Raw genomic sequence first — 24254 nt, 5'->3', positions numbered from 1 at the left:
ATACCACCTCGAAGACTTTCTTCCAACTATGTATATGTCAAAATTATGTGACATTTCTATAAAGGTATTTCAGGAAGTGGAGCCAAGATGGCAAAGTAAAAGCAGATGTTCACCCAGCCTCTCCCCTAAACTGCTCCAAATTCCTTTAAATAATGACTCTAAACAAATTTTAGAGCATCAGAACACTCAAAAAGATGGAGTAGAACAATTTCCAGCTGAAGACAAATTAGGAGTTCAGCAGAAAAGGTCTGTAGAGTTAGGGTAGGAGCCCAGCACACAAAGCCAGTATAGGTTGCCCCTACTCCAGCCCTGGTTCCGACTCCAGCTTCAGCAAAGTAAGATCTCTGAATCCAAGGCAACACTGGTGGGTGGTAGACCTTTCAGTCCAGAGATATCAAAGAGGACTTGGAAGGTCACAGAAAAGGTTTGTGCACAAGTGTGCACACACAATCCAGTGTGCAATCCCAAGACAAGCCACACCAGTTCAGCTCCCTCCAGACCAGCCCCCCACCAGGTCCCAGCATTAGCAGGACTTCATTGCTTTAACACTCTAGATCTTACAGCTGCAGTGAGTGAGGACACTCCTAACAATTCCAGGCTAAAAAAGAGGGCTTGTGGTAGTTTCCTAGAAGGATCTTAGAAAACAGTTTGGGATAGTGCACCCTCCACCCTGAAAACAGAACCCAAATTAACAAAGACTCAAAGTAATAGGCCAGGAAAATGAACAGACAACAAAAAAAGTTTCTGATCATAGAAAGTTACTATGGAGACAAAGAAATCAAAACACATGTTCAGAAGATGATAACAAAGTCAAATCTCCTATATCCAATGCCTCCAAGAAAAAGAAGAATTGGTCAGATTATGGAAGAGCTCAAAGGGGATTTTCAAAGTCAAGTAAGAGAAATAAAAGAAAAAATAGAAAAAGGATTGAGAGTGGTGCAAAGGAAATACAAAAAGCTAATAAGGAGAAGAATGCCTTAAAAAGTATTATCAGCTGAAAACGAAAGGAGTTTACAAAAGCTCACGGAGGAAAATAATTCCTTAAAAATTAGAATTAAGTATATGGAGGCTAATAACTATGAAAAATCAAGATACAATAAAGCAAAACCAAAAATTTAAAAAAAAACAGGAGGGAAATGGGATACAAGAAGAGAAATGGGTAATAAAAGAAAGGGCATATTGGGGAAGGAAATGGTCAGTAGCAAAATACTTTTAAGGAGGGACAGGATAAAAAGAGAGAGAGAATAAATGGGGAGAAATACAGTTAGCAACAATAATTTTTAAAAAGAATTTTGAAGCAAGTTTCTCTTAATAAGGCCTCATTTCTCAAACATATCCTTTGATCTAACAACATCATTATATGTACAAAAAATATTTATATCAGTGATCAAAGAATCAGTAGAAAAGTAGCTAAAGATCATCATAGGCAACAATGCTTTGGTTAAGACTCCATGCCTGGAAGAGACCAACGGAAACTGAAAGATCTTCTTTAAGTAAAAAATTGGAAATTGATGGGATGCCCATCAATGGGGAATGGATCAATTAACTGGGGTATGTGTTTGTATTGGAATATTAATGTTCTATGAGAAATGATAAGCTGGAGGCTCTTAGAAAAAAAACCTGGAAAATTCTCCATGAATTCAAGCAAAGTGAAATGCATTGTATACAAAGTAATAACAATGTTCTGATATGACCATCTGTAAATGACTTTAATATTCTCAGCAATACAATGATCTATGATTATTCTGAAGGACTTATGATGAAAAATCCTATCCATATTCAGAGAAGGAACTGATTGTATCTGAATACAGAATGAAGCATACTTTCATACTCTCTCTTTCTCTCTCTCTCTCTTTCTCTCTCTCTCTCTCTTTCTCTCTGTGTCTCTCCCCCTTTCTTATTTTAACTTTACTCTTCTTGAGGTTTTTTTTTTTTCATTAGGGTGGAAGATTTGTGTTTTCTTTCACAACAAGAATTTTATGGAAATGTTTTGCATAATTTCACATGTGGTTTCTTAATTGTGAGTGGGGGTAAAGAAGAGAACCTAGAACTCAAATGTTTTAAAAACAAACATGAAATAAAATTGTTTTAAATGTAACTGGGGGAAAATATTAAATAATTTTTTAAAAATAAAAAAAAGTATTCTAACACATAAAGCTTTGCATTGTTAATGCTAAGAGTTGCATAAAATAGAGAGATAGGTGATCAGAAGAAGGATACCTTAGCTTTGAAAGCTGGCTTCAAAAGTTTAAATATTTCTTCTACCTAACACCTACTAGTTTTGTGGCTCTGGACAAATCAGTGAACCTCTCAATACTCTAGGCAGCTCTTTGAGACTCTCAGTTGAAGCAAAGGTGGTCATTTGCATTGGTAAAAAAAAAAGTTTTCTCATACAGAATTTCCCTGAATCAATGAAATCACAGATCCAGTTACTATTTGTATCCCTATAGGAAGTATTAAGGAGTTTTCTACAATCGAACAACAAATTGTAAAGAAGTTATTTAATAATCTTAAGAGGATCATAGGTATTGACCATTGGATGAAGGTAACTTATACAACTGGCTGAATCATCAATATTCCTCAGATCTGTCTTTAAAACCTAAAACATACACATACATACACAGTGCTGAGGAGAGTCAGCTCTAGCATCTGAGAAGCAATCGGTTATAGAAGAACTCAGCTCCTGAGTTTGTTCAACTTTGTACTTTTTGCCCTTTTAATTTTGGGTGAGTATAACAGCAAAAGAAAAGGAGATTTCTCATTCATTCTCATTGTCTTCTACCCCTTCTTCCTAGTAAGGCATCTTGTAGTAAAAGCACATCAACTTGTCCAGACACTCTTTTTTTTCTAATCATTTCTTGACACAGACAAATGGGCAAGAATGAGCTTTAACCAGACTCCTGCTAGAGAGTCCAGCTATAGAAGTCAAAAAGTCACTCGCTAGTATGGACCACAACAAAAGAGTTTTTACACTCTTTCAGTGTTTTGCTTGCATTTTTGTTTTTTCTTCTCGGGTTATTTTTACTTTCTTTCTAAATCAGATCTTTCTTGTACAGCAAGATAACTATATAAATTATATATACATATATTGTGTTTAACATATATTTTAACATATTTAACATGTATGGGACTACCTATCATCTAGGAGAGGGAGTGGAAGGAGGGAGAAAGTTGAAACAGAAGTTTTTGCAAGGGTCAGTGTTGAAAAATTACCCATGCATATGTTTTGTATATAAAAAGCTATAATTAGAAAAAAGAAAGATCTTTTTTAAAAAAAGGAATTGTCCATGCCTATGTTTTGGGGAAAAAAAAGTTAATAAAAAAGTCACTCAATAGAAGTCAAAAAGTCAATCATTTTCAGCAATCAAGAAAAGAACTACTTATGGAAGAATATGAGTTGGAAGATTGGGCTAGCACAGAGAAAAATCAAGAAAAAAAGAAAAATACCTATCAACCAAATTATGCTATTCAGTTGGATGGACAACTCCATGGTCCATTAGTACATACACCTTGGACAAACATTATATATGAACAATGAACTGGATCCAAAATTGAAAAGGAAGGAGAGGCTAGATTGCTTTTGTAAAATAGTATGGTGCTTTTAGGGGACCCATTACTCTAACACAATTACAAGCTTTGTAATTTCATTATAAAACATTATAAAACATTAAATAGCCTCTTTATCTGGTCAAATTTTTATCCAATGATCTCAAAATGTCATTTGGACTTGATAAATGTAAAATTCTTAATGTATGCCATAGAAAGATAAAAAGTAAAGAGTCTGAATTTAGAGGTCACATTGAACAAATGGAATAAGATACTTCCAACAAACAGTTGGTCTCCTTCAAGCAAGACACATCAAACAAAAAAGGTTTCAAGGAGAAATCTGTGACTGAATATATTAAAAGACTTACCAGCATTCTAAAGTCAAAGATGAATGGGAAAAGTACATTTAAAGCAATTACACTGATGCAATACGTCTTAATGCACACTTCCAGAACTGTAAAATGAACTATATTTTTTTAAATTATCCATTCCAAGATTCAGAGAAACATAAACTGACTATGCTCAGAAAATAGACATTAAGAAGTCTTTTCTAGACTGATAATTAGTTATATTAAGTTTTCTGTCTTGTCTAAAAATTGTAGCCGAAAAGCCTACGGGGTTTAAATTATAAGATTAATGACAGAGCAAACTCCTCCTTCTTTAAGGAAGAGGCAGCATTTAAACTGAGAACTCCAGTTCAGAACAAAACTGGAAGCAGAAGTTTTACAACCTTGTACCAAAGAAAACCATACCTAACTGATCAGCAGTGATCAAAGAATCAGTAGAAAGGTAGCTAAAGATCATTGTAGGCGACAATGCTCTGGTTAAGACTCCATGCCTGGAAGAGACCAATGGAAACTGAATGTCAGATAAGACCAGCAAGGCACTGGCCTAATGGGCACAGCATTGTGATCTCACCAGAGATTATTATCTCTGTAGCCAATCATGCCTATTCCCTAAGTGTATGCCCCAGCCACCAACATTCTTTACCTTTGTCACACTTTCTACTGATGATGCATTTGTGGCAAACTGCAGTCCAAGTTTAGGGAGGACAGAGATGTTTTATTGCTACTTTTCTTCTATTCTACTTCATAAAAAAAAAAAAAAAAACTACTGGCTTAATAAGAAAAGAAAATGCATTAATAACGGATTAGAAAAATATCAAAAAATCAAAATATTAGTAAAACAAACTCAAAATATTAGTAAAACATATGGTCTATTATCCCAAAGAAAAATTAACAGTGACAAAAAAAAATGAGGAAGAAACCAATAGATATTCTGGAACAAACATCATTTCATGGTTCCATAGTAAAGCTGATAATGAATACATACAAAATTGCATTTGTTAAATGTAACACCAAGTGTTTTACTCCTAATTGAAGCTATGAAATGGCCAAGATCCAAGAATCAAATCAAAGGACCTTTTAGGTAAGACATAGTAATGAACTCAATAATATGCTGACCAAAAATATTTTCCATATGTGTGGGCACTCATACACATACAGATACATACATATATGACTATGATAAAGATTTGGTGGGCTATTGAACTGTGCATACCCTTTGATCCAGAAGTGTCTCTCCTGAGCCTGTGTCCCAAAAGAGATCATAAAAAAGGGAAAAGTACCCACATGGGCAAAAATGTTTTTGGCAGTCCTTTTTGTAATGGCAAGGAACTGGAAACTGAGTGGATGCCCATCAGTTAGAGAATGGCTAAATAAATTATGGCACATGAATGTATTGTTCTGTTAGAAATGACCAGCAGGATGATTCCAGAAAGGCCTAGAGAGACTTACATGAACTGATGAGCAGGACCAAGAGAACATTGTACATGGCAACAACAAGATTATATGGTGGTCAAGTCTGATGGACATGGCTCTTTTCAACAATGAGATGATTCAGGCCAATTCCAATAGATTTGTGATGGAGAGAGCCATCTGCACCTATAAAGAAGACTGTGAGAAATAAGTGTGGATCACAAGATAATATTTTTACTTTTTTTCTTGTTGTTCGCTTGTTTTTTGTTTTCTTCCTCATTTTTTTTTCTTTTTGATCTGATTTTTCTTGTGCAGCATAATTGTGTAAATATGTATAGAAGAATTGTATATGTTTAACATAGATTAGATTACTTGATGTCTTAAGGAGGGAGAAAAATTAGAACACAAGGTTTTGCCAGGATGAATGTTGAAAACTATGCATATATTTTGAAAATAAAAAGCTAAATTTTTTTAATTAAAAAAAGATTTGGTGATAGAAATAGGGAAGGGGAGATATGGTGGCAATTCTTTTTTTTTTTTTAATAGCTTTTTATTTACAAGTTATATGCATGGGTAATTTTACAGCACTGACAATTGCCAAACCTTTTGTTCCAATTTTTCCCCTCCTTCTCCCCACCCCTCCCTTAGGTGGCAGGTTGACCAATACATGTTAAATATGTTAAAGTATAAATTAAATACAAAATAAGTATACATGTCCAAACCATTATTTTGCTGTACAAAAAGAATCAGACTCTGAAATAGTGTACAATTAGCCTGTGAAGGAAAGCAAAAGTGCAGGCAGACAAAAATACAGGGATTGGGAATTCTATGTAATGGTTCTTAGTCATCTCCCAGAGTTCTTTCGCTGGGTGTAGCTGGTTCAGTTCATTACTACTCCATTGGAACTGATTTGGTTCATCTCATTGCTGAAGATGGCCAGGTCCATCAGAATTGATTATTATATAGTATTGTTGCTGAAGTATATAATGATCTCCTGATCCTGCTCATTTCACTCAGCATCAGTTCATGTAAATCTCTCCAGGCCTTTCTGAAATCATTCTGTTGATCATTTCTTACAGAACACTAATATTTCATAATATTCATATACCACAATTTATTTCAGTTTCCAGTTTCTGGCCACTACAAAGAGGGCTGCCACAAACATTTTGGCACATATAGGTCCCTTTCCCTTCTTTAGTGTTTCTTTGGGATATAAGCCCAGTAGTAACAGTGCTGGATCAAAGAGTATGTGCAGTTTGGTAACTTTTTGAACATAGTTCCAAATTGCTCTCCAGAATGGCTGGATGTATTCACAATTTGGTGGCAATTCTTAATTCAATTATTCACACTAGAAATTATAGAAGATATATTCTTAAGGAGTCTTGAGTTAGTTAACAATTTAAATTATGCAAAAAAAATAGAAACTATATAATACATCATTACAGACTAAAAAAAAAATACCATCTATCGAATATAGAACAAGACATAACTTCATCAGAAACTTACCATCTTTCATAGATTAATAAATCCTCATATTTTAGATACAAACTTCCAAATATCTTTGAGAATTTAATCAATAAGTTATAATGTTAATCACATTTCATCCCTTTCCAAGTTGTAATTCTGATTCCCTAAACTTCATACCATGAATCAGATGCCTTTTTACCATGAAACATCCTTAACTTCCTCTCCCACTGGTGACCTCCCTCAGTCATTTCCATTTTGGGGTGTGGTCATTTTGAGGGCCAGCTATATCTCATTCTCCTCACAAATGTAGTTCACCACTATACCCCAGTCTAGATACTTTCTCTCCTCCCCTCTCATATTTATCATTTTCATGTGTTATTTTTTGTCATTAGAATGTAATCTCCCTTAAGAGCAAGGACTTTCTTTTTTAGTTATATCTGTACCCTACCACTTAGCACTGTGACTGGCATAGAGTAAACTCCTAATGCATGTCCATTGTTTCCAGACTACAACCAAAACAGGACCACAGGTTGAATTGCTACCCACAATTACCTGAGCAAAACATTGATTCCCCAAGAAAGTCTCTTAACCTTTCTTAATAAGAGTTTCCTCATCTATAAAATGGAGATAATAATATCTATCTTGCATAGCTGTTGTTATGAGGATCTAATGAGATAATATATTTTATAAACTTTAAATATTAAAATGTTTGTTATTATTAAGTAACAGAATCACCAAAAAGAATATCATTTCTCTCTAGACAATATAGTTTTTTGAATCAATAGCATAGACTGGAAGACATGAGAAATTGTTAAAAGGGGAGCAAAATTCCTGGATCTTCAAGACCCACTAAGAAGCAAGTCACATGACATTATACAAATTATTCTTTAAATCAATTTTATTTAAATAGCATGCATTGTTTTTATATTACATGACAAATAAAGTGATAGAAATAACATTGTTTCAAAGGAAAAATAAGTTATTTTCTGGATTTTTTAGACTCACTTTTTTATCATTTTCAAGATCTTATTTATTTACCATTTATCTAATTTCTTCAAAGATCATGTCCCAAGGGTTAATACCAATTTAATTCCTTTGTTAGTGATTTTTCTTTCATTACATCTATCTAGTTAAATGTAATAAGATAGTTCTATATGGATAAAAAAATGAGAAATTATCAAAAAATCAAAAGGCTCTACCATTTGTGGGATTAAAATTATATATAATTTAAAATGACATAAATTACATAAAATTTATGTAATTATATTATGTAATATAAGTTACATAAAATTTGATGATATAGAAGATATTAAATATAATATTTTAGCAAGACTTTCAATCAATTAGTATAATATTAAATTTTTAATCTTAGGATAAAGAAATATTACTAAAAGTAGACATTATAGAAGTCCTAAGTTCAAGTATAACAAAAATGTTTTCTTCTTATGAAATGTGAATTCCAGTTTAATAAAAGTTATCAATAAATTTTTAAGTTCAGCTTATAACTTAGAAACCTGTAATAGTCTTATGGTTGCATTAAAATATAAAAAGAATGATGTGGATAATTATCCCCATTTCTTACCATTTAGTGCTATTAGAAAAATTCCTAAAATTGTGGTCCAAACCTGAAAGGGACAATGACTCTGAGACTATAAGGGCCAGAATCAAATCAAGTACAAGATGAGTATGATTCTATCAGGAAAGATTTACTCAAAACTGGATAGGTTTACAAACCTGATATCAATTAAGCCCAAATTTCCATTTATTCTGTTTCTGTGATGAGGAAAAATCAACTATTCCATATCCTTTCCCTAATCACTCTATTTGAAAACAATAACAATAACAAAAAAAAACTATTTTCTATTCCACAAACTCTGACACTGTGTGATGCTATTATAGAAGGATTTCAGGGTCACAGGACTTGACAAGAGCTTTAAATGAAAGAAAGAATCCAGAGAAGAGTAAAGCAAATTAGATGACAAGTACAAGTAGTTGAAAAGTAGTCAATCTCAGTTAATTAGCCTGAAATAGAAAAGGCTAATTTCTACTAAGTGACAATCTTCTTTCAGCATAATTAGGTAAAGAATATAAGCTGATTTTCTTCATTATCACATATGAGAATTAAAAACAAATCCAAAGCAGGCAATTGCTGCCTCTTTTCCACAGCTAATTCCCATGATCTGTGTCTTTGATCCCATGCCCTCCTGTCACCTATAGGAGTCTGCCTCTATTTATCATCCTCCAAAATGTCATTTTCAACTTTTCTGTATGTGCTGACTCCTTTTCTGATTCATATAATCATGTTCAGATCTCCCTATACTTAAAAGACCTTGACTTGACCCTTCCATGTCCTTAATCAATTAACTTAAATGTTTCCATTTCACTGTTAGCTTCTTAGAAAGTTATTTATGTCCACTACCTCCCCTTCCTTACCACCCATTCACTTACCAATTTCTTGCCATATGGCCTCTAACCTTTTTAGTACCCTGAAACTTTTCTCTTTCAAAAATTTACCAATAACACGTTAACAGTTAAATCCAAAAGTACGTTCTCAGTTTTTATTCTCTTTTACCTCTTTCTCTACTGTTTTTGATTCCATTGATAACCTTGCCTCCTAAATACATTCTATTCTTTTGGTTTCTCTGCTATCCTTCTCTTGGTTTTTGTCCTTTACTCTATCAGACTGCTCCTTATCAATTGGTTGCCAGTTTATCATTGAACTTCTAATCTCTAAGTGAAGGAAAGTTCAGATGAAGAGCAAGAGAGCCACGCAAAGATCGTCATCATCTTTGTTGTTCAGTCATCTCAGTCATGTCTGACTTTTTGTGCCCCCATTTAGGATTCTCTTGGTTAAGTGACTTGATCAGGGTCACACAGTTAGTAAATGTCTGAAGCCAGATTTGAACTTATTAAGATGAGTCTTCATAAAGATCTAGTGCTCTATTTATTGCAGTTGGGTGGCAGAATGTGCTAGGTGTGGAGTCAGGAAGACTTCCAGCCTCAGATCCAGATCCAGCCTCATACACATACTAGCGTGGGACCCTGAATTACTCACTTTGCCCTGTTTATAAAATGAGAGGGATAAAGAAATGGCAAATTGCTCCAGTATCTTTGCCAAGAAAACCTCAAATGGGGTCACAACTGAAATGACTAAACAACAAATTAACTCACAAAAGGAAAATAATTAAGAAACTCTTATCCCTACTCATAAGAAAAAGAGAACAGATGCTAAAAGCAAACAGTCTTGATGTGTAGCTCAATTTCTCTCAGCCAAAGACAATATAACAGGGTATTTTCTAAATGTGGAATCATGCAACAGCTTTTGTGTTTGAGTTCAAGGCATAGAGTTCCTCAGTGTTCAAATTTAAATAGAGTTTTAGACAAACAGTATGGTACCAATAGATATCTATGTCTAAGAGAGTATCTTGGACCAGTAAAGTAAGGATATTTTCTATATTGTCTAATAAAGAATAATGGATAACAGGAAGGGATACAGTGAATATAATTCTAATAATAGTGCCATATAGTAAAGAACTGAAAGTAGAGGAGAGGGGCTAATGGCCAGTTAATATAGTTTATCTTGGAGGGCTGGGGTCATATAATCAAATTGGTTTTCACTGGATGACATTCCTCCTCTCTGCCCTCTGTATATTCTTTTATCTTGATGATCTCATCTGTGGTAAAAAAAAAAAATCAATTATTATCTCATACAAATGATTCAGAAATTGATATACAGAGCTTTAGTCTTTCCTGAATTCAAGTCCTGAATATCTAATTACTTATTCTTCAACTGGATTTCCAGACTGTCATTTTAATTCAACATAGATGAATTAAAACTTATCATATTCCTCCCTAAAACTTTCCCTCCTCCAAATTTCCTCATTTCTCTTAGGAATACCATTATCCTTTCTAGTAACTTAGGCTTGAATGCTCAAGATTTAATTATTGACTTAATTCTTTTTCTTAACCCATTCTACTGCACATTGAATCAATTGCTGTATTTTAATTATTCTACCTCCATAGCATATCTTATATCTGATAATTTTAGTCTACTCTTGTAGTCAACACCCCACTCCAGGCCCTCATTTCATGCTTAGATTATTGTAATAACTTTCTAATCATTCATTCTGCCTCCAGGCTTTCCTCTCTGGAAAATATTCTACTGCCACAATATTCTCCCTAAAGTCCCTGACTACCTCTTCTCATACCCTTGATAAAAATCCTTCTGTGGTTAGTATTGCTTTTAGAGTTAAAACAAATTCATTCTGTCATTTAAGACAAATGCTCTCTCATTCATCAAATCACTTTGTGCATGGTTAGGATAGCAATAACTAGTTCACAATAAATATGTGACAAATTCATAATGACCATTCTCTTTGACAAAAGGTAGATATCTCAGGGTTACAGACAAAACGAGGGGATACAATAGACTGTAGAGGGATGGAATATGCTTAAAACAAGGTATTAACTCAGTGGAATTGATGAGATGATGGTTCTTATATACATATACTTAGTACTTAGTATGGTGATAGTTCACATATAATCAGTATGATGTAATGATGTAATTGTAATAGGGTATTAAAGGGCTGAGAAGGATTGAAAATGAAATATTCCATCTTTGACCAGCCTCATGGTGTCTGTCCTGACTTCATCACTTCTCCCTCTAAGACCAAGGACTCAAGCTGATCCCGAGGTCCTCCAGAAAGTTATTCCAAATAGCTTTGCAATAGACACGAGGAATGTAAGAATGAAATAACATTGAGAGAACATATAGTTAGAAAAGGAAAAAACACAAGTTCCCCTGAAGAACTCACAATTAACCAGGAGAAAGGAAATATTCTTTGAGGCAGGAGAAAGCCATTTACTGACAGATTAGATTGACCAGAATTAGCTAAAATAAGGAGAATGGCGCCATGAGGAGGAAGGCACTATGAGGGAGAGATAAAGAGAAGCTTACAGTGGGCTTAGTCCTGAGAAGAACTTAGCAAAAAAATTTTATAGGGAAAATTTATCCTTGATTTTTTTTTTTCTCAGTGAGACCAGAGAAGTAAAGGTAACTCAGGAGGGCTCAAGAGCTGGATAGAATGTACCTGGCAAGAGATATGCTAATTCAATATCTCAAAAGGTTGTTTGAAGATATCCAGAGGATAGGAAATGAACAATTGGAGGGTTGCTAAAGAGTTCCTCCCTAGATAATCTGGGAATTATCTGATAATAGACTTATCTGATGATAGCTTCTTCCTGACAGGGGAAGACAGTAAATCACATCATATATCTCTCTATATTTTATATCACTTTCGCCAAATGTGAAGGGAAGCCCTGTTATTTTTTTCATAATCAATTTGTGCCCAGCACTTTACAGAGTGCCTTGCACATAGTAGGTATTTGAAATATTTGTTGCATTGATTTGAAGACAGTTATCTTATCTCCTTGCCTCAAGTCATCTGTGCATTAAAAATATATAATTCCTTCACCACTCAAAAGGCATGTCCTCTAGCCCTCTAACCATACAAATTGCCCACCTCTTCCAGTTTTCCAACATTCTTTTTAAAATGCATTCCAAAAATGAACACAATAAGACAGATGAGCAATCCAGAGTACCATGGGAATAACACATCCTTCATATTGGATAGCCTGAAATTACATTTGCTTTTTTGGATGCTATTGTCACATTGCTGCCTCATACCAAGTTTCCTGTCCATTAAAACCTCCAAGGTCTTCTTTGTTTTACATGAAAAAAAGCCTTGCTTTCTCCATCCTTGTGCATTTGATTCTTTTAACCCAAATGTAAGACTTCACAGTTAACCCTATTACATGTCTGTTTATTAGATTTGGTCTATCAGTCTAGCCTTATGAGATCATGTTGGATCCTGATTGATGTTCAGTGTTTTAGCTAATATTCCTGGAAAGGACTAAGCAGTCACTATTGAAATAATCAATTGTGAATTTGTTCAAAATGGAAACACTCTGCAACTTTAAGACAAATGTCTGTCCCTATCCTCTTCCTCATAAGTCTCTTATCTCTGTGGTATAGACTCAGTATTTACATAGAATGAATTCAATTCTTCCATCAAACACAATACTTTCAAGTGCCTGGGATCTTTATATTCTGGATTCATTCAAATACCTGATGGTTTAGGATGGTACCTTTAACATTTCATCTGAAAAGTAGAGCATGGCATGCTAGCTAATATTTTAATCAAAAACAATGCTAAGTCCAAGAGAAAACTGACATTTTGGAAATGCCATAACATGTACTTCTGTAAGCAAGAACAGATTGCACAGAGAACCTAGCTTTTATCAACAATTTCAGTAAACAGAATGCATTTCAAATTTCTCTTTCCTCCTCACCACAACTTAATTTGACAGCAATGTATATTTACTCAATGTATAGCAAATATTTCTCTAAATCTGTCCATTTAATAATTTTTATAAAAATTCAGGGTTCTCACTTTTCCAAAAAGGATCCCTTAATGAAGAGTCTTCTATTTCAAAATAAAATACAAAGGCTAGAAGTTGGATGAAAGTAATCTGAAAAACCTGAGATCATTCCCCAAAAAAGAACCCACTAAGTATCATCTTAATTTTGAGAAAACCAGAGCTATTTTCAACTACTTGAAAATGCCATCAAACCAAAGAAGTATTGGATTTATTCTATTTTGGCCCAAGAGGTCAGAATTAAAAGCCATGGGTAAAAGTAACTAAGGGGCAACTCTGGGCTTGATGCAAAAGAGAACTTGCATTCAATTAAAGTTAAAAGTAGAATGAACTGGGATGATGAAAAGATAGGATAGCTTTTTTTTTGTTTTTTGTCCCTCTCTGGAAATATCATAAAATAAAAGGTTAATGACTATTTCTTAAAGATAAAAGGGGATTCTTGGTCAAATACATATACTAAATGGCCTCTGAGATCCCTTCCAACTTTAGAATTCTGCAATTCCTTGATATGTTATATAAAGATAATTCTGTAGAACATTCTTGTCCTATAGAAATTTATCATCTAAGAGAGATGATATCAGGAAAGACATATTAAGTCAAGATATTTTATAACAAAAGAGTAAGGATATTTTATGACAAAGTGTAAGCCATAGACCAGGCTGTCAGTTGAAATAAGCTCAAGGATAAATTCAATTTGGCACAGAAAGCAATGACAGGTGAACCTAATTTTTGTTTCTGAGAATAAGGTGATACCATCTTGCTCTCTTCTGCTTCAATAACATTTTGTTATCTTTATAAAGCTTAGATAATGAGATATGCATTATGACTGAACAAACCCACCTTAATACATTAGATTTCAAAGGTCATGCAGTAGTTTAATAATACTGAGACAGATGTATTTCATTTTAAGTCCCACATGTCCAGACCTTAAAACAAATCTATCTTAACCCTCACTAAAATTTTTTTGTCTTTTAAAAAAATTTTATACTAAATATGTTTCTACATATTGGATTTAACATATATTTTAATATAGCACTATTAGATCTATATCCTAAAGAGACCATAAAAAAAAGAAAAAGGACCCATATGTACAAAAAATATTTTTAATAGCTCTTTTTGTGGTGGCAAAGAAATGGAAATTGTGGGAATAGCTGAATATGTTGTGGAATATTGTTATGATGGAATACTATTGTGGATAAGAAATGATGAGGAGAACCAAGAAAACATTGTACACATTAACGAGAAGATTATGTGATGATCAATCGTGATGAACTTGGCTCTTTTTAACAATGTGATGATTCAAAATTATTCCAATAGATTTGGGATGGGATGGAAAATGTCATCCACATCCAGAGAGAGAATTATGGAGACTGAATATGTGATGAAATATAGTATTTTCACTTTTTGTTTCTTTATTTGTTTTATTTTTCTTTCTCATGGTTTTTCCCTTTTGGTCTGATTTTTCTTGTATAATATGACAAATATGGAAATATGTTTAAAAGAATTGTACATATTTGCCCAATGTCAGATTGCTTGTGTCCTGGGGAGAGAAGGGAGGGAGAAAGAAAAAATTGGAAATCAAAGTTTTACAAAAATGAATGTTTAAAACTATCTTTACATGTATTTGGAAAAATAAAATACTGTTTTAAAAAAAGAGAGAGATGATGGAGGGGGATGGCATCAGAAAAAACTGGGGAAGACCTATTTTCACTGATACAAAGTGAAGTGAGTTAAAAATGAGATTGGTGTATATAGTAACAACAATATTGTATTTGTGGTTTACTGTGAAAGACTTAATATACAATGATCCAAGTTAATATGGAAAGACTCATGATGAAAATTGCTATCCACCTCCAAAGAGAGGACTAATTAGCTCTGAGAGCAAATTGAATTATTATTTGACTACCTTCCTTAACCCACCCTGACTCTACATGTCCCCATTTGAGGTTTTCTTAGTAAAGATACTAGAATGGTTTGTCATTTCCTTCTGCAACTCATTTTACAGATGAGGAAACTGAGGCAAATTGGGTTAAGTGACTTGCTTAGGGTCACACAGTGATTCCAAGCAGGCGTCCAATCTATTGTACCACCTAGCTACCCAAAGTATTAAAGCACTAAGACAGAATTCAAGAACTAAACTTAAAATCTAGCACGTGGCTATGATACCATGCTGTTTCATGTGACTTTTTTCTAGAATCTTTTGGTAGAATTATAGATATTAGATACATCAGCTCATGGTATTGTTCATAGAAGATAAGGTCTGGAATTGAGAAGAGTTCACTTTCTAAATTCAAATCTGGTCTCAGATACTTACTAGCTGTGTAATCCTAGGCAAGTCATTTAATCCTGTTTACCTCACTTTCCTCATCTGTGAAACGAACTGGAGAAGAAATGGCAAATCATGTCAGTATCTTTGCTAAGAAAGTCCCAATAGAGCTCAGGAAGAGTTGGACACAATTGAAATATGTCTGAACAACAAGAGAAGACTTTTTAGAATCCCTTGGTAACAAAATCAGTCAATACTTAGTGAAATTAATACTAACTATTCATTGGAAGGATAGATACTGACACTGAAGCCTAAATACTTTGGACATATAATGAAGCTCATTGGAAATGAATGATGCTGGGAAATGTTGAAGGCAAAAAGAGGAAGGGAAGGACCATGGAAGCAATGAATATGAGCTTGGATAGACTTCAGGAGAAAGTGAAAGAAAGAAAGGCCTGTTGTGCTATGAATCATGGAATCACCAAGAGTAGGACATAACTGAATGACTGGACAGCAAGAGCAACAAAATTTCACAGTTTGAAAATTCATCTTCATTTTCTTTTTGAACATATTAACAATAATAATAATAATAACACATTTCTATGGCACTTTAAACTTTGCAAAGTCCTTTATTAATTTATCTCATTTTATCCTCACAAAAATCCTAAGAGGTAGGTACTATTGCTATTCCCCATTTTATAGATGAGTAAACTGAGTAAGACAAAGGTTAAGTGACTTGCTCAGAGTCACCCAGCTAGTAAGTGTCTAAAACCAGATTAGAATCAGGTCTTCTAATCTACAGGTTCAGCACTCTATTTCACTATGTCACTTGCTTCTACAAGACATTCACAATTATTTAATACTAGTGCAGCTATTTCCTTTCTCCCTCTACTCCTGTTCTAATTTTACAAAGATTACTGATGACTTAACATTCATTTACCATAAATTTATTAAATACCTACTATGTATAGGACACTGTGTTAAAAACTGGATACATAAAAACAAAAATAAAACTTTGCTTTCCCTGAAAAACCTTCTATTCAGGGGAGGAGAGAAAGAAAATAGCATGTACAGAAGTCTATGTGTACACATGTCACATGTATGTGTCATCTATGTGTGAAGTGTGTGTGACGTGTTATTTTTGAAATAAGAATAATTTACTGAGTAGGACACTTACAACTAGGAGAAAATTCAGACGGTGATCCTTGAGTGGAGATTAAGATTTTAAGAGGTCCACTGCAAGCAAGAGGAAGGAAGGTAAATGGCTAAACCTGTACAAAAAGGGAGAGGTAAGAGATGAAATGTCATATATGGACATTAGTTTGGCTGGATAATAGAGGGAATGAAGGAATGAAAGAAAAAGCATTTGTCTGGGGCTTACTATGTTTCAAGTAACACACTAAAGAGTAGGGACACAAATATGAGAAGCACAACAGCTCCTATTCTTAAATAATAAACATTCTAATTGAAAAAGGTGACACATGTTGGAGCGGGGTGCTCAGAAAGGAGAGTTGTAGTCTGGAAGTCAGAGGGATGATGAGTGAAGCCATCAAGTGATATCTTTTCTAGAGATGATTTGTGCTGATTAGACTATTGTTCTCTCATCAAAAGGTAGGAAAAAGGGAGGATAAGAGGCATAGGATGCATAAACAAAAAAGGAAGGATACTAGGGACCCCTGATCAATTCTGGAGCTAGTAAATATGGAGTACTTTCCCAGTACTACTCTAGATTAAGAACTGATGAAAGTAAAAGGATAGTCTTGGGATACCACCTCACACTTCTCAGATTAGCTAAGAGAACAGGAAAAGAAAGTGATAAATGTTGAAAGACATGTGGGAAAACTGGGACACTAATGCATTTTTAATGGAGTTGTGAAATTGTCTAACCATTCTGGAGAACAATTTGGAACTATGCTCAAAGGGTTATAAAATTTGTGTATCCCCTTTGATCCAGCAGTGCCATTACTGAGTTTGTATCCCAAGGAAATCATAAAGAAGGGAAAAGGACCCACAAATGCAAAAATGTTTGTAGCAACTCTTTTTTAAAAAAATTTTTATTTAATAATTACTTTATATTGACACTCGTTTCTGTTCCAATTTTTTTTCCCTCCCTTCCTCCACCCCCTCCCCTAGATGGCAAGCAGTCCTTTATATGTTGGATATGTTGCAGTATATCCTAGATACAATATATGTTTGCAGAACCGAACAGTTCTCTTGTTGCATAGGGAGAATTGGATTCAGAAGGTATAAATAACCCGGGAAGAAAAACAAAAATGCAGATAGTTCACATTCGTTTCCCAGTGTTCTTTCTTTGGGTGTAGCTGCTTTTGTCCGTCATTTATCAATTGAAACTCAGGTCTCTTTGTCAAAGAAATCCCCTTCCATCAAAATATGTCCTCATACAATATCATTGTCGAAGTGTATAATGATCTCCTGGTTCTGCTCATCTCACTTAGCATCAGTTCATGTAAGTCTCGCCAGTGCTCTCTGTATTCATCCTGCTGGTCATTTCTTACAGAACAATAATATTCCATAACATTCATATACCATAATTTACCCAGCCATTCTCCAATTGATGGGCATCCATTCATTTTCCAGTTTCTAGCCACTACAAACAGGGCTGTAGCAACTCTTTTTGTGGTAGAAAAAATATTGGAAAATGATTAGATGTCTATCAATTAAAGAATGACTGAACAAGTTGGGGTATATGAAGATAACAGAATATTATTCTTCTATTAAAAATGATAAACACTGATTTTATGAAGACCTAGAAAGATTTATATGAACTGTTGCTGAGCGAAACAAGCAGAACCAGGAATACATTTTACACAATAAGAGGAAGAATGTGCAATGATCAACTATGAAATACTTGGTTCTTCTTAGTGGTTCAGTGATCCAAAGCAATCCCAATAGACTTTGGACAGAGAATGCCATCTGCATCCAGAAAAAGAACTATGCAGACTGAATATAAATCAACACATGCTGTGTTCACTTCTTTTTTTCTGTTTTTTTTTATCTTTTTGCTCTGATTTTTCTCTCCCAACTATGATTCATAAAGCAAAGTACACTAAAAATATTTTTTTTACAAAAGAACTCAAAAAAATGTTATCCTATGCTCAAAGGGCTATAAAATCATGAATCCCTTTTGATCCAGCAGTGTCACTACTAGATCTTTATCCCAAAGAGATCATAAAAAAGGGAAAAGGACTCATATGTGCAAAAATGTTTGTAGCAGTTTTTTGTAGTGGCAAGGAATTGGAAATTGAGTGGATGCCCATCAATTGGGGAATGATTGAATAAGTTATTATATATGAATGTAATGTAATATTATTATTTTATAAGAAATGATAAGCAGGTGATTTCAGAAAAGTCTGGAAAAACTTATATAAGTCAATGCTAAGTGAATTAGGAGAGCATTGTATAAAATACAGCAAGATTATGTGATGACCAACTGTGATAGATTTAGTTCTTCTCAGCAATACAGTGATCCAAGACAATTCCAATAGAGTTGGGATGGAAAATGTTATCCTCATCCACAGACAGGGCTATGGAGACTGAATGTAGATTGAATCACATTGTTTTCACCTTTTTTGTTTATTTGTTTACTTTTTCTTTCTCGTGGTTTTTCCCTTTTGTTCTGATTTTTCTTTCACAATGAGACTAATCTGGAAATGTGAAGTGATTGTACATGTATAACCTATATCAGATTGCTTGCTGTCTTGGGGAGATAAGGGAAGGAGGGAGAAAAAATTTGGAACTCAGAATTTTATAAAAATAAATATTGGAACCAACTTTACATGTTATTGGAAAAGCAAAATACTATTAAGGGTAAAAAAAGAACTATGTTATTATCAGTGAGTTCCCTTTATAGACACATCATTCTCTTTAAGACATTTAAAACATCTTTTTTTCTTTCTCATTTGAATCATCTGTTTGCTTCTTGGCATTTGTTTATTGAGAAAACCCTATCCTCTTGTGCCAAATTTTTTTGTTGGACTCAATGGCTTGAGAGTCTTTCTCTTCTCTGATTTTTTTCTATTTTACTCCTCAGAATCTATGATATATAACATTTCGTCTATGTAATTCTGGACAAGACTCGCAATGCTCTAAGTAGCATAGCTTTCCCTGACTGTCTTCCATGCTGGTGTTCTTCCTCAACTCTGGCTTCTGGACTTCTTCAAGACTTAGCTCAAGTCACACCTTCTGTAAGGGACCTTTCCCCATGTTCCTGATCCCAGCACCCCATCCCCGTTTCTTCTGTCTGATATGATTTCCCTTTTATGCTTTATCTACCTCATAAGTTCAAAGTCATTTGCATTAGAATATGAGCTCTATGAGGGCAGAAACTATTCTTTCTTTGTATCAATAATGATTAATCAGCTCTTTTCTGGTGTCAAAGATTTGGAAATTGAGGAGAGCTTGTCAAATGGAGAATAGCTGAACAAGTTGTAGTATATGATTATGATAAAACACTATTATGCTATATGAAATGATGAGCAATGTGCTTTTAGAAAAAATTAGAAAGACTTACATGAAGTAGAAAAAATAACAATAAAATTCATCTAGAAGAACAAAAAGTCGAGAATTTCAAGGGAACTGATGAAAAAAAAATCAAATGAAGGTGGTCTAGCTCTATCTGATCCAAAACTATATTATAAAGTAGCGGTCACCAAAACTATTTGGTATTGGCAAAGAAATAGACTAGTTGATCAGTGGAATAGGTTAGGTTCATAGGACAAAATAGTCAATAAATATAGCAATCTAGTATTTGACAAACCCAAAGACCTTTACTTTTGGGATAAGAATTCACTATTTGACAAAAACTGCTGGGAAAATTGGAAATTAATATCGCAAAAACTAGGCATGGACCCAAACTTAAACCATACACCAAGATAAGATCAAAATAAGTTAATGATTTAGGCATAAAGAAAGAAATTATAAATAAATTAGAGGAATATAGGATAGTTTACCTCTCTGACTTATGGAGGAGGAAGGAATTTGTAACCAAAGAAGAACTAGAGATCATTATTGATCACAAAATAGAAAATTTGCATTATATCAACTTAAAAAGATTTTGTACAAACAAAACTAATGCAGACAAGATTAGAAGGGAAACAATAAACTGGGAAAACCTTTTTACAGTTAAAGGTTCTGATAAAGGCCTCATTTCCAAAATATACAGAGAACTGATGCTAATGTATAAGAAATCAAGCCATTCTCCAATTGATAAATGGTCAAAGGATATAAACAGACAATTTTCAGATGATGAAATTGAAACTATTTCTACTCATATGAAAGTGTTCCAAATCACTATTGAGCAGAGAAATGCAAATTAAGACAACTTTGAGATAGCACTACACACCTGTCAGATTGGCTAATATGACAGGAAAAGATAATGACTAATGTTGTAGAGGATGTGGGAAAACTGGGACACTGATACATTGTTAATGGAATTGTGAATGAATCCAACCATTCTGGAGAGCAATCTGGAATTATGCCCAAAAAGTTATCAAACTCTGCATACCCTTTGATCCAGCAGTGTTACTACCGGGCTTATATCCCAAAGAGATCATAAAGAAGGGAAAGGGACCTGTATGTGCAAAAATGTTTGTGGCAGCCCTGTTTGTAGTGGCTAAAAACTGGAAATTGAATGGATGCCCATCAATTAGAGAATGGCTGAGTAATTTATGGTATATGAATGTTATGGAATATTATTGTTCTGTAAGAAATGACTATCAGGATGATTTCAGAAAGGCCTGGAGAGACTTACAGGAACTGATGCTGAGTGAAATGAGCAATCATTATATACTTCAACAACAATACTGTATTGAGAATCAACTTTGCTGGAAGTGGCTATCTTCAACAATGAGAGGATCCAAATCAGTTCCAATTGATCAGTGATGGACAGAATCTTTCCCCTTTCTTCTATTTTTCTTTCACTACATGACTAATAGGGAACTATCTTTAAAATGATTTTCTTTCTTTAAATTTAAATTTAAATGATTAAATTAAATGAGTTGAGGCTGGGTCCTTATCTTGATAGAGACAAAACAAATATTAATGTGAATATGTTCAGTTTAACAAGCATTCATTAAGTAACTACTATATGCCATGTACTGTTCTGTGCTAGGTGCCAGGGAGAGTGAAATAGATATTGGATCTTTGATTTCTTTGGTGTAGAGACCTCCCAGTCATCTCCATATTATAACACTTAGATTCTGGCCATCATCTTCATTCCCTCCCACCTAGACCTTGGATTCTGCCCCTAGTACTCTGAGCTCTGATAAATGAATTTCCACTTTAACTTGCTTAGGACCAAGCCTCTGTGCTACTTCCCAATCATCTCTAAATTCATAATTTGCCTCTTACTTTCCAATTTCTCTTCATGTGTAAACTTCTGCATTAGAATGTAATTGAGTATAATGTAACTTGAATCCCCAGCATTTACAACACTTAATGCTCTTATGTTTTAAGGTGAAGGAACTCTACTAATGCAAATTGGTCCCATTATCTACAATTTATTGCTTCCAAAAGTTGACTGCAACCTAAGAAAATTTAAGTGACTTAAGCAGGGTCAAAAGTAGAATTTAAATCCTGTTCTTTAACTGAGGTCAGATTTCTATTCACTACCACTGCGATAAATACAAAGAAAGCCAAAAAGGAATGCCTTTGATTTGAAGGTATTTCTGTTCTATTACAGAGAAATCACAGGAATGTATAAAATTAAATAGGAAATATATGCAAAATAATATCCGATGAAGTAATAAGCAGTAGATTATTCAATACTTCATAATAGTGAAGACTTTTTAAAATTTTTAACTATTTTTTCAGTTAAAAAAATTTTCTCCCAACTCAATAGAAAAAAAAGGAAAGAAAAGAAAACCTTGATAACATATATGCATAGTCAAACAAAAAAAATTCCCACATTGACCATATCCAAAAATATATATTTCTCATTCTGCATAATGGATTAATGTTTCAGGAAGTGGATCATATGCTTTCTCATTAGTCCTCTGGAATTATGGGTGTTCAAGCAATTATCAATCCTTGAGAAATAGGTGAATACAATTTCAGAAGGGAAGATGATTAGTTCCTGGTTCTACCTGATAATCAAGGTGAAGCTCTGGGGCCCTGCTGGTCATAGAGGAGTAAAGTTTGTTTGGGAGAATGGTGTCCAATGTTTAGAAAGGTCAGCCCTGCTCACCTTATTCAGGCTTGAAATTTATGTTAAACTTATCTAAAGAACCTTTTCTCTGTTTTTATGTAGAGTGGTTGTATTTGAATACCATTTATTGGTAGCTTTTTAATAAAATAATAAATAATAAAGTTATTTTTTTCTAAAAAAAAAAAAAGAATTAGACTTGGAATTTTGTTTTGACTTAGAGAACAGGGTGGACAGAAGTCCTATATCTCTGAACAAGAGCTCTTAGAAAACACTCTAGCTTTATGCCAAGAGTAGACATTAAATAAAAATAAAAGTTAATTCCAAAACTAATTCCAAAATCAGTCAGGATATGAAAGAAATGGACTAGTCTGAAACTTAGGTGATTTAATAATCACCCAGAAGCAAGGTCTTTCTTATGCTGGACAAAGTTGGGCTCTATGATGTTTCTATGAACTTCATGTCCATAAAAAGTTTGAGCCTGTATAAATATTTATATCTGCTAAAATAACTTTTGACAAACTCATGACAATTGGTCTAAAAAATATATTGTTGGCAAAAATTTAATAATTTAGAAAACTATAGGAGTAAAAGGGAAAGGTTATATTCCTAACTGTTAAACCCCAAAATAGAGTTCCAAATTTCTGAGTAGTAACAATAGTACTAACAGGCAACCTCACACTTGGAGAAAGGCTGCCTACTCAACCTCCACATAAGGTCATCCCTAATAACCAGTTAGAAGCAAGGATATAAAAAGTCTATATGAATTACCCTTAGTTGGCAGTTGAGTGGCACTATGGGTTAGAACACTGTGTTTAGAATTGGGAAGATTCATTTTCCAGAGTTCAAATCCTGCCTTAGACATTTACCAGCAGTGTGACCTTAGGCAAGTACCTTAACTTTGTTTGCCTCACTCTTACACCTGTAAAATGAGCTGGAGAAGGAAATGATAAACTGCTCCTATGTCTTTGCTAAGAAAATGCCAAATGGGATCACAAAGATTCAGATTTGACTGAAAAATGGCTAAGCAACAACAAAATTCTCTCTTCTATCTGACAGTCTTTCAAATACTTGAAGACTCCCATTATGTCCCTCCCATTCAAGTTTTTTTCCTGCTCTGGGATAAATATTTTTCAACCAATCTTTTTAAGTCTCAGGAACAACAAAAATTTATTTGCTCTTAGACTCCATTTCTCTCACTTCAAAACACTTCTGAAAGCCGTCCTATTAATCTTGATTAAACAATATGCCAATAGCAATTAGCTGAGATCTTCCTCATTGTCCTCTGTCATCCTTTTCCTGTGCTGTTTTTGCTCAAGCATGTCCTCATGTTCCCTTATGCAACACCTTCACTTCCCCTCCATATTTTTGTGAATTTATTCAACTTCATGAAGTTATTCAATCTCTCATTGTTAAAAAAGAAAGAAAGAAAGAAAAAAAGAAAGAAAGAAAGAAAGAAAGAAAAAGAAAGAAAGAAAGAAAAAAAGAAAGAAAGAAAGAAAGAAAGAAAGAAAGAAAGAAAGAAAGAAAGAAAGAAAGAAAGAAAGAAAGAAAGAAAGAAAGAAAGAAAGAAAGAAAGGAAAAGAAAAAGAAGCAAAAATTCATTAAGTGTAGGCAA

The sequence above is a fragment of the Antechinus flavipes genome, chromosome 1 (assembly GCF_016432865.1).
Source record: "Antechinus flavipes isolate AdamAnt ecotype Samford, QLD, Australia chromosome 1, AdamAnt_v2, whole genome shotgun sequence".
NCBI classification, from domain to species: domain Eukaryota; kingdom Metazoa; phylum Chordata; class Mammalia; order Dasyuromorphia; family Dasyuridae; genus Antechinus; species Antechinus flavipes.
Note: the sequence above shows the minus strand (reverse complement) of the source record.